Source organism: Pinus tabuliformis, chromosome 2_2, assembly GCF_031772625.1.
Source record: "Pinus tabuliformis cultivar Carrire ecotype Pingquan chromosome 2_2, CPIR1, whole genome shotgun sequence".
Lineage (NCBI taxonomy): Eukaryota > Viridiplantae > Streptophyta > Pinopsida > Pinales > Pinaceae > Pinus > Pinus tabuliformis.
The window spans coordinates 792533342-792551405 of record NC_142300.1 but is presented as its reverse complement, the minus strand read 5'-3'; positions in this window follow the sequence as shown (position 1 = coordinate 792551405).

Genomic DNA, 18064 nt, shown 5'->3' with positions numbered 1-18064 from the left:
CACCAGTTCCAAGGTCCACACAATAGGCTAATCTAGTCTGCACCTTCCCATGCTGTCAGCTAGCCTCGCGATCCACTCATACAAATCTATCAGAAATGTCACGAAGAAGATCTTGTGGATATCTGTGTATATATAGCAGTCCAACCAATATTCCTTCAATATCTGCGGGTTTCTATTTTCTTGAACTGCGAACTTGTGGAGCTTCAGATCCCACCACTCTTCAAGCTCTTTCTTTGTAGGGTTCTAGTGATTCCATATCAGTCACCCCTTAGGCAGATCCAGTCCCAACAACGAAACCATTTGTTGGCTTATATTTGTCTAACCCAGGTTTGGAAGAGTTATTTAACCAAACAAATCCTGCAGCCACCGGCCCTTTCAGAAACATCTCGCAGAGCGCGGATTGAGGTCTAACCCGAGGTAGCAAGGGAGGGTGCTGGAAATAGGTTTCCACACCCTTGGGATGTCTAGATGTGGTATGGATGTTTTGCACACTATTCTGTAGCCTCGCGTTGCTTTGCTTGTGCGCCGATTTGAGACAGGGTTATTCCTCACTACTAATTAAGGAGTTTTATAGATCATATCTACTTGTGAGGGTCTCTAAGCAAACATTTAATCAGAATAACCAGTGTGCCCATTTAACAGAGATACAGAACATAAACATACACATTAAGATTCAATGGAAATACCAATCATAAATTAACCAGATCCACAATAGCTCAGATTGACACAGTGTTTCATCAACTTATCTTTATTGCCACTTTCTCACTGATACATCCAGATCTACCCTACGCACTCAGCTGCAGGGGTCCATGCACATAGTTGCGGACTCTACCAAGCCTCTACACACACAGCTGTAGAGCCTCTATCTACCACCCACTACCCTCGACTCGGACTTACAGATGCTCCAACACTTCTTAGCTCATAAACCCATTACAATTCAGATCATTCATGCTCCAAAAACTAGCTACCCTTAACCATAGAGCCTCACTCTATTTATACCTTTCCATGGTCTACGAACCATGGGCGAGCTGACTCAACTTGAATTTTTTTACATTATTCTTGGGCGGACCACCCTTTGACTTGACTTATTACAAATTGCGCTTTGCACATCCCGCAGAGTCTTTATGCTATCTCTACCCAAAATTACGGGCTTTGTGCCCCATGACCATTACGCAGGGCTTATGCTACCAAACACCATTGCTATTTTAATTGATTCTATAGCTAGCCATAGTTATCTTGATTCTAAGTTAGCTGAAAAGTTTAAATTGAAGAAAACGAAGCATAGTAGGACTTGGTTAGTTCAATTACCTATAGGAAATAAAAGAAGAATAATTGAATTGGTGAAGGATTGTCCAATCAATATGAATGGGTTAGAGACAAATGTAGTTTTGAACATAATATCCTTAGGATCATATGATTTCCTAATTGGCATGGATTTTCTGGAAAAAACATCATACACTACGAGAGTATTATAACAAGAAAACCATTTACCTAGAGGAAGAAGGGAAACAATGGGAAGTGTAAGGAATAACAAGGAAAATTTTTGTTAGAGAAATATTGGCTATGCAACTGAAGAAAAGTTTCAGAAAAGGGCGCCAAATTTATGTAGCCCACATGGAAGTGATGGCTAAGGATCAAGAACCAAGTCTAGGGGATCACCCAGTACTTAAGGAATTTGAAGATGTCTTTCTTGAAATTTCAGGGTTACCACCTATAATAGATATTGACTTCTCTATATACTTGATACCTTGAGTTGCACCAATTTCCAAAAGACCATACATGATGAGCACACCATAACTAAAATATTTACAAATGCATCTAGAAGAGTTTTCAAGGAAAGGGGACATATGTCAAAGTGTATCACTATGGGGTGCCCTAGTCTTATTTTTTATAATGATGGACGATACACTAAGACTGTGCATTGAATTTCATTCGTTAAACATGGTTACAGTGAAGAATAAATACCCATTTCCCAAAATATATGATTTATTTGACTAGCTTAAGCAAGCTAAAGTATTTTCTAAAATTGACTTAAATTCAAAGTATAACCACATAAGGATTAAGGAAGAGGACATCAATAAGACAATGTTTTGAACTTGATATGGGTGTTATGAGTTTGTAGTGGTACCATTCGGGCTATCTAATTCACCAAGTGTTTTCATGTGCCTCATGAATGATATCTTCCATAATTATCTAGATAATTGTTTTATTGTATTTTTGGATGATATCCTCATAGATTCCAAATCTGAGAAAGAGCATGAACAACATTTAAAGCTAGTACTATAGGTACTTAGAGAGAATCACTTATATTCCAAGCTAAGTGTGTGTTTATTTTGTCAAAGAAAGATTCATTGTTTAGGTCATATTATTTTAGAAGAGGGGATAGCAATAGACCCAAAAAATATCAAAGCAATTGAAGAGTGGCCAACACCTAATAATGTGATACAAGTTAAGGTATTTCATGGATTTAGTAGGCTATTATAAAAGATTTATCGAATATTTCTCCATGATAGCCCATCCTATTACCTCATGGGAAAGAGGTTTCAGTTAAGAACTGACAATAGTGGGTTAAAGAATTTATTGGGAAAACCAAATTTAAATGCTAGAGAAAATCAGATGACAATAATTTTTGGCTAATTATGACTTTGAAAATAAGAATATAAAGGAGAAGAAAAATAGAGTGGTTGATTCATTGAACAAGAGGGTGCATGCAATACATTCTACATCCACAAGAACATGCAAACCTAATTTAAAAACCAATATTTTAGAGGTTGGGAATTCATATCAAGATTATATGGAAATACAAAGAAGCCTACAATAAGGAAAAGTGTAGCCCAAATAAAAGGATTATGAAGAGAAATAAGATGGAGTCCTTTTGTATAAAGGCATGATCTATGTGTTGAATTCCTAGGGGATAAAAAAATAGTGTTGAGTGAGATGCATGGAGTTCCTTATCTTGGGCATCTAGGGTATCAAAAGACAACCACAACGGTCCAAAAACAATAATTTTAGCTAGGTATGAAGGAAAAAATGGATGATTATATAGCCATATGCTTGGAAATCTAAAAGATTAAAGCTAAGAATAGGAACCAAATGGGGGTTTCTACAACCAATACCCATTCCTCAGTGGAAATGGGAAATTATTTCCATGGATTTCATTAAAAGTCCACCCTTAACAATGAAAAAAGATGATTCAATCATGGTTTTGGTGGATAAAATCACAAAGGATGCCCAATTAATTCCAATGAAGTCACCACACAAGGTATCCAATCTTGCTAACATTTACATGAGATAAATTCCCAAGATTCATGGTATTCACAAGGAAATTATTTCATATAAAGATCCCAGTTTTACGTCTAATTTGGATAGGATTATTTAAGAGATTTGTGATTGATTTAAATTTTATTAAATCATAGCATCTAAGTTTAGATTTTTAAATAGAAAGAGTTAATGATGTTAATGAAGACATGTTGAGGATGCATGAGGTGGAAAAACCATTGAAATGGGAAGAATATGTACACTTGGTGGAGGTTTCTTATAATAATGGGTACCAAGCATCTTTGAATATGAACCCAATTGAAGCCTTGTATGGTATGAAATGCAACACCCAAGTGAGTTGGGAATGTCAAATTGATAAGGCCATTGTTGGTCCATATTTTCTCAAGGAAATGGAAGATCAAGTAGGAAAAATTAAACAAAGTTGGAAGGTCTCCCAGGACAAACAAAAAATTTAGGTGGATAAGAAAAAATCAAACATGGAATTTAGAATTGGTGACCATTTCTTCTTGATGCCGAAGAAAAGGAAAATATCATTGAAATTAGGCATCTGTGCAAAATTGGTAGCCCGATATTGTGAGAAGTTTGAAATCCTAGAGAGGATTGGCTCGATTTCATGTAGGATTTCATTGTTGGGTAATTTAATTATTGGTTAAATGACGTCATTAAATTGTCAACCAGGTTTTGTGAGCTTGTGAAGTGTATGTGCATTGTATATGCTAGGAAACTTATTTTTAATCAAAGAAAATAAATCTAAATACAAAATAGAAATATAACCTATTTATGGCTAGTTCTTAATAAGCATACACACATGTTTTGTGTAAAACGCCATTCAACTTCAACGTAAATAAACTTCAAATTAACTATGTTAATTCTCAAGAAGTTGAAAACCACTCTTAGTGAACATAAATTGAAATATATTCTATTTGAGCAGAAACTGAAATCTATTCTAATTGAACATGAAATGGAAATATATTCTATTGGAAAATGAAAAGAAGTCTAATCTAATTGACTTGAAAAAATTATTTACTCTAGAAAGATTTTGAAATGGTTTTATTATGATTCTTATCTAAAGGACATGAAAAGAAGCATATAACTAATTAAAGAACTAGATTGAAGAAAATAATAATATACTTGTGAAGAATAAGAAGTGGAATCAAAATTATGAAAAGAACAAGCTACTATACTATTTCTCACAACTCCGCAAGGGGACCTCCTAGTGAGCGTGAAAGGCTAGGAATTTAGATCACTAGATTTTTATTGTCAACATAGCTACAATTATGCCATGGAACAAAGTATTTGAATCACTGTAGTAATAGAGTATTCTTCTCTAGAGAATACTATTAATTCAAACTTAACACTAATTGTCGTTTGCTTCCAAATTGAAGAATTTTATCATGTCTTATGAATTAAAATCTCAAGAAACTAATGCCAAGAAGTAAGTTTTGGATTCAATATATAAGCTTTGAAATCAAAATATGAAATTAACTCTCATGATTCACTACTGAAAGAGTGAATAATTATAGGAATTGACACATCATCAACTTAGATTATAGACTCCAAATCTTACTAGCTTGATTCTTTCCATGCTCACTCGGTGATATGGTCAACTCCTTGACATTTTGCATGAGAATAATACTCCATAGACATTTTTGACTCTTAGTTTGTCCAACAAGATTCACACATCTCGTGAGCTTCTAGTTGCACCCAATAGTTGGATCTCCATGTGGCTAACATTTGGAAACTATTCATATGTCTTGTTGATCTCCTAACACATGTGAACATGTTCAACTTAGGATTTGGCTGGAGAAATGCTAGTTAGCTAGATAATGTGCATCTTTTGGTAGCTATAGCATAGTTTAAATCAATTTCACAAAGAAAACATAGACTATGAGCTGAGAGTGGATGATTACCTTTTTATTATAGCTTTGCATGACCTGGATGACCTATAATTCATGGATGCAGTGAAAATTTGTACAAAATGGATGAAAAAAGGAAAATGGTTTATCAAAAGGAGGATAATTCAAAGGTTCAAAATTCCCCCACACTAAACGTGTTACATCTCCTCATGTATAAAATTTCAAAACTTAGAGAGGTTCCCTTTCAAAGAACAGCCTCTGATGCATGGATCAAAACATCTAAGTTTGTTGGTGTTCCTTTTCTCTATACATTCAATGACCACCTTTGTTTTCTCATCAACAACTTTCCTTGTAATCACCTGATCATTTGTTTAAGAATCTTATTATTTTCTTTGATTTTCTAATTCTTCTTGTACCAAGAACACATTCTAAGTAGCATGGATTCATTTTGAGCTTTCATTACTTTATATTCATCTTTTGTGTGCCCATTCAATAGTTGTAGTTCATAAACTTCTTTCCTTAATGAATTGATAGTTTCTTGATCCTTATGAGAAGTAGTTTTTATTTCATGCTTAGATAGATCTGACATAGGATCCTTATTCAAAACATATTCATGAAATTCTAGTTCCAAGGAAAGATTTACCTTTTGTCGTGCCTTCTTTTCTAATATCCTAAATATTCACTCACTGTTGCTGAGCAAAGTCGATATTTGGGGTCTTCCTTACAAGAATCTAATCATATGGAGGTTTTGTGGCCATTTCTATTTAAATATTTTTGAATTCATCAAGATCTATAGTCTCTAGTGTCTCTTGATTTGTTTTCTTGCTTGAATTTTTAGTGATCCTCTCATTGCTTCTGAGTTGCGGCTTAGGTTCCATTATTCTTTGAATGTTTTTTCTTTTGTTGCCTTGTATTTGTTCTTTTCCTCTGTTTTCTTTTGGTGCCTTTGGTTTCTCTTCCATGTTGTTGGTTTCCTTTCTTTAAACATCTCCAAATTTACTATCTTTCTTTTTTACTTGCCTCGTAAATTTTCTAAGTGGAATATTGTCTTCTACCTCATTGTTTTGAATCTCCATCTTTGTTGGTTCATTTGATGTCAAATTCTTCGATTCCTTTGTTCTAGACTTAGGGTTAGGGTTTTGAAGAACCCTACGTTGAATTATTCTAATCTTCGTGACCTCCTCTTCTTCAAGTATTTCCACAAAATTATTTTTGATGAGGAAATTTTTCCAATTGTCACCAGTGGTTCTTAAATGCACCTCTACAAGGTTTTTTACTAATCCATGGTGATACAAGGTTCTATTAATATTCTTGGAATCCCTTTGTATGTTGAATGCCACTTTCTTGAGACTCCACATTATATAATATGGAAAAATCAACTCTTTATCCTTGATAAAATGCATCAAAACCCTAACATGATAAAAGAGTAATGTTCCATATATACCTTCGCATGTAAGAAATTTTTTAAAAACCAGTAACAAATTTCTCCATTTGGACTTAAGTGAAAACTTTGGAATTCCCTTTTTGAAAACTAAAACATCCATAATTGGGTTGTGAAGGAATTTTTTCCACTGCTTATCCTTGAAACATGGTTCTTAAACCAACTCTCTTGGAAGCTCTATCACCTATGTTACAAAATATTGTAATCTCCAGCCTTATTTCTCTAATTTCAACTTCTACACCATCAAAATCTCAAGTGAATGCCCTGGTCACCTTAATTTGATACCCATTGAATTTCTAAAAAGTCTTAAGCCACCCTACTTTTGTAACTCCTCTCGAACCTTTGGGTAGGAACTGAGAAAATTTACTCCATTTGGCTCATATTGAACAATTACACCCATCATCGTGATAGAGAAGTCTTATCTTGGAACTGCCTCTTTTTGATAGGGTTTTGATGGAGAAATGAGCAAAGAGATGGATGAACTTGGTAGTGTGGAATGGTTAAAATGAAATGGATGCTTTAATGTGGCGGTAGAATTGTAATAAAACTCTCCCTCTTGAACTCATGATTTATCATGATTTTATAGTTTTGATCTTATAGGACCGTTGTGATTTTCAAGATTCGGTTTATTCACATGCCATGAGGGAGATTTTTGATATGATTGAATGACATATGGAGTTTCAGAAAGGGGATATGGTTATAAAATACGAATAAGGTCATAAATATAGGTCATTATTTCAAAAAGTGTATTCAATAATATTTAATAAATCCATTAGCTCATAAATCTATAATTTCCTTTAATGAAAATTGATTCAACATTCTATAGTCACCTTATAATGCATATCTCTTGGTGTACTAATTTATCCTTTCCTCGCAAGTCCGTAATGCATTCTTGGAAGAAACTGGCTATAAAATGTGAAGTAACTACAAAATGTTGCAAATTCTGTAATATTATCTTCAACATTGTTGTTTATTTGAAACTTGCTGCTACTAGATGTCGATAATTCATGAGGATGTTGATGTTTAATGGAGTTTCTCATTTAAAAGAGAAACAAATTCTTGAAATAATTTATTTGAGCTTAAAATTTTATTCTATAAGGAAGTAAGGGGACAAAATAAAATAGGAAAAAGAGGGGCATGTGAAAATCCTAGCTGCCAAGGATCCCTTGGTTTTCAACCAAGATTTTCTGCAAAGAAATTCTAGCAATGTTGATATTCATGTCTATGCTTTAATTTTTATTTTTATACTTATTTTCTCCTCTCTCTCTCTCTCTCTCTCTGTCTCTCTCTCTCTCTGTCTGTCTCTCTCTTTTAAATTGAAAGAAAGAAATTACATTTCTTTTGGTAGTAGGGGAGAAAAATATCCTTTTTCTACCAGCTTCAGATTAGGATTCACTTGGAAATGTCTAACAAACTCTTCCTTTGTTAAAGGTTGATGATATAAATTTAATCTATGTCCATTAACAAGGAAGGTGACTCCTTGTTCATCAATAGTCTTGATTCTAACTGCCCCATTATCAAAAACAATTTCTATTTCATAGGGACCAACCCAGTGTGTTTGAAACTGTCCTTGAAAATATTTAAATTTAGAATCGAAGATAAGAGCCCAATCACATGGCTTGAAATTTTTGACTTTGATGAATTTATCATGCCAACTAGTCCTTTGTTTTTGAATTATACTTGTTCTTTATATGTCATCTTGTAAGATTTCATTTAGTTCAATCATTTGTTCCATTCTTTGCTTTTGTGCTTCAGAAAGATCAAGCCCCAACTTTGTTGTTGTCCTGAAGGTCTCCACTTGGAATTTAATAGGAAGCAAAACTTGTTTCCCATAGATAAGCTCATAAGGAGTATGCTTAGTAGTGTTTCTCCATGTGCTGTGGTATGCCAAAAGTGCTTCTAGAAGCCTTTATGCCCAGTCCTTTCTATGCAAATGTACAATATTTGTTAGATAGATTCAATTACTTTTTTGGTGGATTCCACTTTCCCATTGGTTGGTGGATGGTACGTAGTTGATTTGTGGTGTTTGATTTTATATTGCTCCATACTTTTCTACACCAATTTAGATGTAATTTGAGCACCTTGATCTATCACAATTTCCCTTTAGACACCAAATCAAGTGGAAATATCCTCAAAATGAAATGTAACTACAACATTTTCAGTAGAAAAAGTAAGAGACTTTGATTCTACCCATTTTGTAACATAATCTATACAAATAGGTGTGTATCTCTTTTATCTAGATGGAGATTGATGGCCCCACAAAATATAGAGCCAATTTCTTCAATAGGCTCTAGGATTCAGTCATTCCAAATCTTTCCAACAATTTTACAACGTATTTTCCTTGTTAAAGGAAAATCTCACTAGGATTTTGCCACACCTCAAGGGCGAAAAAGTAGTGCATGAGACCGAGGTCTTTCATCTCAAATTAAAAGGATAGATTTCTCTTAGATTAAATCATCAAAGGCTCACTACCTGTCAAGAATAGATAATCAACATATAAAACCAAAATCAATTGCATACCTTGGACTACCTTGAAGTAGGGGTTGGGATCCACATTGCTTCTTGTGAATCCCGACTTCACTAAATAATTGTCAATGCACTCATACCAATCTCAGGGAGCTTTCTTTCAACCATAAAATGCCTTCCTCAACTTGCAAACATGTGTTTTTCGATATTCCACCTCAAATCCTTGTGGCTGCTCAACATATACTTCTTCCTGTAACATGTCATGTAAGAATGAAGTCTTTACATTCATCTCATGAAGAGCACATCCCTAACTTGAATAAAGGGCAACTATAGAACATATGTTTGTATATCGAGCCATAGGAGAAAATATGTCATCATAATCTCCTCCCACTTTCTAAGAGAATCCTCGAGCTATGGACCTTGCTTTGTATTTCTCAATGCTACCATCTATTCCATGCTTTATCTTGACTAGCCATTTTGAATTTACAACATACTTCCCCTTTGGTCTAGGTACAACATCCCATAAATCATTTTCACAATCGATTGATATTCCTCAACCATAGTATCCTTCCAAATTTGTTCTTTTACATGTTATTCGAATGAGGATGGTTCGACTTGAATCATAGTGGTCATGGCCACAAAATATCCTTGATACCTCCATGCTTGCTTCCTTTATATGAATAATCTATGGATAGGGACATTTATTTCAAAATCCTATAAAGTATCACGGAGCCAAAGTGTTCTCTTTCTAGTAGATGACCACTTGGAGGCAGATCTAATGGATCCATAGGCTCCATGGGATCATCATCAATATTAGATTTAGGTATAGAAGGACCATCTAGAGTATCCTTGTCATCATTCTCGTCCTTGGGAGGAGGAGATAGAGGAAGATCTCTTACTTTTCCAAGAGATACATCTCCATCGAATGTTACGTCCCTACTAATTTCTACCTTCCTCTAACCAAGAATATAAATTCTATGCGCGTTAGAATTTTCATAATAACCCACAAACGTACCTTTCCTTCCTGTAGCTTAAAATTTGTTCCTTTTGTCCTTCGACACATGAAAATATACGCGGCATCCAAATACACGAAGATGGCTAATATCAAGCTTGATACCCATGAATATTTCTTCAAGAGTCTTGTTTTCTAATGCTTGATGAGCACCCTATTTTGAACATATACAACAGTAGATGTAGCTTCGACCTAAAGTAACTTTAGCACCTTTTGATCATGGAGCATAGCACGAGCAACTTCGAATATAGACCTATTCTTCCTTTCAGCTAGACCATTATGTTCAAGAGTATATGGCACAATTGTTTCCTTCTTGGTTTTGTCCTTCTTACAAAATGCTATGAATTCTTTTGACATGTATTCCCCTCTATTGTTGAACTCGAAGACTTTGATTCTCTTTCATGATTGATTTTAGATCAAGGCTTTGAATTCCATGATGTTTCAAAGGCTTCATCCTTGTGATTAAGATAGTATATCCATGTATTTCTTGAGAAGTCATTAGTAAAGGTGATGTAGTAGAGATGACCACCAATAGAATGTACAGGCATTAGACCACATATATCAGAATGAATGAGATGGACAATGTCATTTGTCTTATGTTGAAAATTGGCAACAAGAAATTGCTAAAAATAGAAGTGCTAAAAATAGCACTGCTAAAATAGCAGTTTGGGCATCAATGCTAGATTGTGCAACAGGGAATGAAAAATGGAAGTGCTAAAAATAGAAGTTCTATTTTTAGTAGTTCAAGTTGGATTCCTATTTTTAGACAATCCCTGGTCTAAAATAGGAAGTAAAATTCGAATTTGGTCTTACCAGTAGTTTGAATATTAGTTAATTAATTCTCCATGAGTTAATTAGTTAAGGAAAATCAAACTTGAAGTCTTTGTGAGAACATGCAATAATTTCTCCACTGATTGGGGAATGTGTCCTTGATTTGCTCCACTGATTGGGGAATGTGTCCTTGATTTGCTCCACTGATTGAGGAATTAAGGATGAGTTCTATATTGAGAGAATCAGTTGACTTAGTTTAACTTATTCAAGTTCAGTTATATTAATTTAACAATTTGTTAAATTAATTAGATACAGTTTGTTGATGCTTGCATGCATGTGACAGTTGTTATTTTCAGATAACTGAGTATTCTCTCATGGATAACTAATGCATGGCAGTTCAGACAGAGACCAAATTGAGATCAGAGAAGGGATAGTGTACTATCAGTTGGATGAATATTTTTCCTATAAAGGAAGCTCATCCATGATGAGGATTTATCTCCTTTAGGTTTGTGCAGTTATTTCAGAGGTCAATGTTGTGTGTGAGGTGAGAATTACATAGGTTGTAATTGGAGGACTCAGGAAAACTGTGCATAGAAATAGGAGGCTTGGAGGGTAGAGGAGAAGGTTTGTGAGAAGCCTTTGACTGTCTATGAGAAGCAGAGGGATTGTATTGAGAGCTAGATAGATTCCAAACTAAGGCTTTGTGTAATCCGGACATATTTCCACTTGTATGATAATACAAAGATGGGGTTTTAGGCAGGTGCTTTCCCCGGGTAAATTCTTCTGTGTTATGTGTGATTGATTTCTCCATATTAGTTATATGTGTTCTTATTAATGTTTCTCATGTTCGATTAAGCTTCCGCAAATTTTATGTTAGATGTAGATCTAGTATTATGCTTTAGTACATTGCATATATCAATTTGATCTATAGGTGAAATTTCTACATGATATCAGTGATCTAGCTGATTTGTAGAGAAAATTCTACATGGTATCGGAGCACAGGTGATCGAGAAGAGAAAAGTATACTGAGAGGACATTCAAAGTTTTTAGTTTTGGGCCGAGAGTTTGCAGAGTAGATCTGAAAATTTCTGTACAAAATTTTCAGAAATAAATAGCAGATTTGGATTCCTTGCGGAAAAATACCCAAAATCAAAAAAGAAAAATCGGTTGAATCGGAGTTCGGATGAGGGAGATATCACTGATTTAAAATCAACTCTTTTTCCAGAAAATTTTGTGACAGCGGGAAAGTGGAAATAGATTGGTGTGCTAGCCAAGAACCTATATGCACTTGAGGTACAAGATGCATGCAAAGCCTTGAGGAGTAAGGCAAAGGATAGAGACTTGGTCGTTGAGAGGGCGAGTATATTACCTCTCAACATGCAGCGCCAGAAGAAGTCTCAAACAATTGTGGAGGAGCCACTATTGGTGCAACAGCTTTAGGAGGTTGTGGAGCAGCCACAATAGGGGAAGTTGAGAGGAGATTGAGTAGAGGCATATACTCATGGAGAGATCTCCAATACGGGGAAACTTTGAGCCAGGTGGGCAGAGGGATCACATGCAGCCATACCTCCAGGTAGGAGGTGGGGCGATGTGGAGTGATCGTCCCATGGAGGAGGGGCAGGATCCTTGAGGTACCAAACCTCTTGGATGAGACCTTGCTACGGGAGCCTCGATGTGGAGTAGTAGGAACTGAATAATTGGGTAGAGACAGATGCTGATGGAGCGGCAGAGAGAGCTACAGTGCAAGGAATCCCAGGACAACGTAGGGCATGTAGGTTGTAGCAATGCGAGAGGCACAAGTGTGTTGCACAGTGCAGGGTAGCATAGAGAAGGGTGCAACGGTGCGAGATGGATGGAGATGTTGCAGTAGCGCAGAGGTCAGAGAGGGAGCACTTGTCAGCAGTAGGTAGAGCTTCAACATCAAAGTATGTTTCTAGCCCAACAGAGTGGTCAGTTCGTAGTTTTTTTTGTTCTGAGAGTTGCTAGAGCAACCACATTTGGTAGATGTGTTCCATGCAGAACATTCCAGAGGTACATGATTGGGTTTGAGAGGAAGCCTTTCTTATTGAGAGGGAGTGTTGAAAATTGGCAACAAGAAATTGCTAAAAATAGAAGTGCTAAAATAGCACTGCTAAAAATAGCAGTTTGGGCATCAGTGTTGGATTGGGCAACAAGGAATGAAAAATGGAAGTGCTAAAAATAGAAGTTCTATTTTTAGTAGTTCAAGTTGGATTCCTATTTTTAGACAGTCCTTGGTCTAAAATAGGAAGTAAAATTCGAATTTGGTCTTACCAGCAGTTTAAATATTAATTAATTAATTCTCCATGAGTTAATTAGTTAAGGAAAATCAAATTTGAAGTCTTTGTGAGAACATGCAATCATTTCTCCACTGATTGGGGAATGTGTCCTTGATTTGCTCCACTAATTGAGGAATTAAGGATGAGTTCTATATTGAGAGAATCAGTTGACTTAGTTTAACTTAGTCAAGTTTAGTTAGATTAATTTAACAAGTTGTTAAATTAATGAGATACAATTTGTTGATGCTTGCATGCATGTGACAACTTTTATTTTCCGGTAAATGAGTATTCTCTCATGGATAACTGATGCATGGCAGTTCAGGCAGAGATCTAGTTGAGATCAGAGAAGGGATAGTGTACTATCAGTTGGACGAATATTTTTCCTATAAAGAAAGCTCATCCATGATGAGGATTTATCTCCTTCAGGTTTGTGCAATTATTTCAGAGGTTAGTGTTGTGTGTGAGGTGAGAATCACACAGGTTGCAGCTAGAGGACCCAGGAAAATTGTGCATAGAAATAGGAGGCTTGGAGGGTATAGGAGAAGGTTTGTGAGAAGCCTTTAACTATCTATGAGCAGCAGAGGGATTGTACTGAGAGCTAGATAGCTTCTGAGCTAAGGCTTTGTGTAATTTGGACATATTTCCACTTGTATGATAATACAAAGATGGGGTTTTAGGCAGGTCCTTTCCCCGGGTAAATTCTTCTATGTTATGTGTGATTGATTTCTCCATATCAGTTATATGTGTTCTTATTGATGTTGCTCATGTTTGATTAAGCTTCCGCAAATTTTATGGTAGATGTAGATCTAGTATTATGCTTTAGTACATTGCATATATCAGTTTGATCTGCAAGTGAAATTTATACATGATATCAGTGAGCTAGCTGATTTGTAGAGAAAATTCTACATCTTGTTCGTACTATATGGAAATGGTCCCCTTGTTTTATTTCCACTTGCACAACTTGGACAATTCCCACATGATGAGATTGAACATCGGTAATACCTAAGACCAATTTCTTCAACTTCAAAAGTGCATCATAGTGTAGATGAGCCAACTCGTGGTTCCATAACTTGCTCAGATGATTGGTTTTATTAAAAAATGCTAGAAGATGTCTTCTAGTGACTATATAGAGTCCTTTAAATCTCAATCCCAATGTGAATTCATATCTCATATGTGAATCAACAATCCAAGTCAAAAATTTTCCTTTTATGAAGGTAACCCTCATCCCTTTATCTTCCAAGAAAATATAGATATCGGATTCTTCATTAATCCTAGTACATACATAACATCATGTAGCAGAACTGATTCCCTAGAATTAAAATGAAATTTGATGGACCCAAAGCCTTTTACGGGATGATTGGAGTTGTCTCCAAGAATGATCTTTAGCTTAGTCTCCCTTTCTACCAGATTAGAGAGGGATTCCTTGTCACCAGAGAAATGATTAGTGGCTCCACTATCAACCAACCAACTATGTCGCGAATCGAGTGGAGAAGAACTAGTAAGAGAAAAAATAAAATGTATTTAAATTTATTTACAACATTACTTTCATACCTAGGAGCCCTTGACTTCTTTTGAGGAGGATGATCTTCTTCACGGTCACTTGAGGAGTCCCTTCTTCTTCTTTCATATCTTCCATCATGATTATTTCTTTGATTGTATTTTGTTCTTTTGGTATTGTAGTTGCCTCTAGTGTTGTAGCATTTCCTCTTTCCTTTCTTAGGATAGTCTCATGCATAATTACCCTTCTTATGGCAATTGAAGCATTCAACATGAGATAATGATCTGTCATTCCTTCCTTTTTGTATTTTGAGAAGGAAGCTTCCTTGATGGACCTCCTTTTTCCTTCTTCCTTTTCTTATGAGTGATACATGCAATAAGCTCTCCCTCTTCATGTTTTTGAATACTTCCTCTTGTTATCATCCTTGATTCTTCTTGAGTGATATTCCCAACAATTTCATCAAATGAAAGAAGGACATTGTTGTTGTTGATTGTAGTAATGAATGTTTCCCAAATAGGAGGGAGACCTCTAAGAATCACAACTACTAGCTCCCTGTCAAGCACATTTTTGCCAACTCTCTGCAATTTATCTCTAATACGAGAGAGCCTCATAATCTAAGATTAGACAACTTATCCTTTGTGCATATTAGTTTACTTGAGTTGTTGATCTTTTAAGGTGATGATCTAATTCAAGTTGTTGATTTCATACATGCTGACTATATTATCATACATATCATTATACTTTCTTAAATTCCCAACATATGCAAGTAAATGATCATGTGAACGATTAGCTATAATTTTCTTTGCTTTGGACTCACCTTTCTTGTACCTATTATTGAGGGAGGCAGAAGAATTTTATGGAGGCTCGGGCATCCTTCCTTGAATGTATTCTAGCACATAATTGTTGTCAAATATGATCTCTAATCTAACTTTCCATGGAACAAAGTTTGATGCATCACCCAACTTTTCATGCTCCTTGAATTTAGAGGACAAAATCTTGTCCTTGACTACGAAATCTACTTTCTGAAAATGAGGGCTTCAATCCTTATCTTATTTTGGGCTTGTCCTTCACCTCAGCTCTGATACCATGTTAAATTTTCTCATTGTTTTATGCTGTATCAGTTACTTCAGCCCAAATTACTTCTTTATTAACAATGCATCCAATTCTTAGCAGTATAACCAATCATAAATGTAACTGAAGATAGAAAAATCTATGCAGTGACAAAGAAGACAATAGTATAACCATAAGAGACAATAGATTGGTCCAAGAGAAGGGGAAAACCCCACAAAGGGGAAACCCTTTCAATCTTCTTCTTTAATAAATCTTCATAAAAAGATTTCAGCAAAGAGTACAATGAGCCCAATACGTATGTTTGCAGCGGATACTAACGGACAAGATCTATAGATCTATATAACAGTAGAGAGAAACTCAGATTCACTCTATCACTAAAGCTAAATGAAGCCAAGATTGCAAGCCCTAGATCTAGACTAGGGACGCCCTCATAAAAAATTTATGCGTGCATCCGAAACACCCTGGACGCTCTCTCGTACATTGTGTGAGGGTGACTATGACTTCTCGGTCACTCTCAGGAAGAATTTGTGCATGTTTCTAGGTTAAAACACACCAAAAACCCTTGGAAACTTCCTTATAGTTGTTGTGCAGGTGCCTGAGGTATCCTAGATGCTCTCATGACCACTCTGAGGAAGCGTCCGGGGACCAATGTAGCCCAATCTAACTCTGAACCCCTGGATGCTGTCATAAGCCTATCTGCCAACATTTAGGCCTCTCTAGATGATTTCTTGTCCACTCTGTGCCAGTTTCTAGGGACCAGATTACCCTGTTCTGTATCAGTTTCCAGAACCTAGAAAACCGTAACTCACAGCGAACCTTACGCATATGATTTTATACCCTTGTCCGAACTCCTTCCATTGAACCTGTGCAAGCCAAGACAAAAGAGAAGAATAGAAAATGACTTAATGAAATGTGGTGAAATGAACTTGAGTTCACTTCTATTTATAGGCTTTCCTGAGGGTTTACTTGGGGTTAAGGTGACCCAAGTAGTTACCCATGTGGTTATGGCCGACCCATTCCATAATGAATGTATGTATAAAATAATTCAAAAAAATAACTTCTACTTAACCATATTGGGTGATATTTAGGTCAATTTTGGTCCTCTCAAAAAGAGAAATTTAATGCAAGCATCATCTTGGGCATCTGATCTGTTCAATGTGGAATTTGAGCCTAGTTGCAAAAGTCAACAAAATTTTCCAAATCTGAGCTAATATTCCTTTTGGTACCCATGCGAGAACTATCTAGTAAACTGTGATATTCATTAGAACTAATTTTATTAACACAAACCTATAATCCCTTGATAGCCACTTAAAACTCCAGTGGTTAATCCTCTTCTCAATTTTCACCAACAACCAATTTCATTCATCTTTTCTATAGTTCTTTGGCTTTAGATGGAAACCCAAGTATTTGAAACTGTCCATTGTAGGCTTTGCTGCAAATGGGAGGATTAAAGTTACCCTGTTTATCTCCGCCACCAAGTAGCCCTAACAAGCTATGGAATATTTATGCATATTGATGCTCATTACCATAGTTTTTAAGAATAGATAAAGTATGATTTTTAGCTACTAGATGTTTTCTCCAGCCCCATCACTGAACATTAAAATATCATCTACAAAAATGAGGCAGGTAATGAAAAAATTGGTAGCTACTTCTATCCCTTTTATCTACCCTCTTCTCTTTACAGCAATAATTAATTGGATTAGACCTTCAACAACCAATAATAATAACAATGGTGATAGAGGACATCCCTGCCTCAACCCTCTCTGACTATGAAAGAAAGGGGAGGCTACTTTGTTGATTAGTACCACAAAGCTTACATTTGAAATTCATTCCATAACCTTGTTTATGAAGCCAATATTGAATGCCATATGGGTTAAAAGGAGACGAAGATATATCTAGCTAATTTTGTTATAGGCCTTGGAGAGGTCTATCTTCACAACAACCCATTTTTTATTACGCTTTTTCATATTGTACATGGCTTCTTGAGTAACTCCGATGGCTTCATGAATCTGTCTACCATCCAAGAATCTGAATTGTTCTCTTGAGATGTTCCTAGAGAGTATAGGTTTTAGGTAAACAACTATGACTTTCGCTATGATTTTGTAAATGAAGTTACATAGTGAAATGGGCATGAATTCCTCAAAGTTCTTTGGATCATCAGTTTTGGGGATGAGTGCTAGGAAAATTGTATTAAAAGGCTCATGTATCGATCCTCTGACTCTCGATTCCTCCACCACCCCAGTTATTTCATCCCCTATATGCTCAGAAAAATGTTGGAAGAATTTTACTGTCCACCCATCTGGCCCTGGACTCTTACCTCTTTGCATTTTTTTAAGGATTCCTTTGACTTCTCCTTTTGTAATAGAATCCACT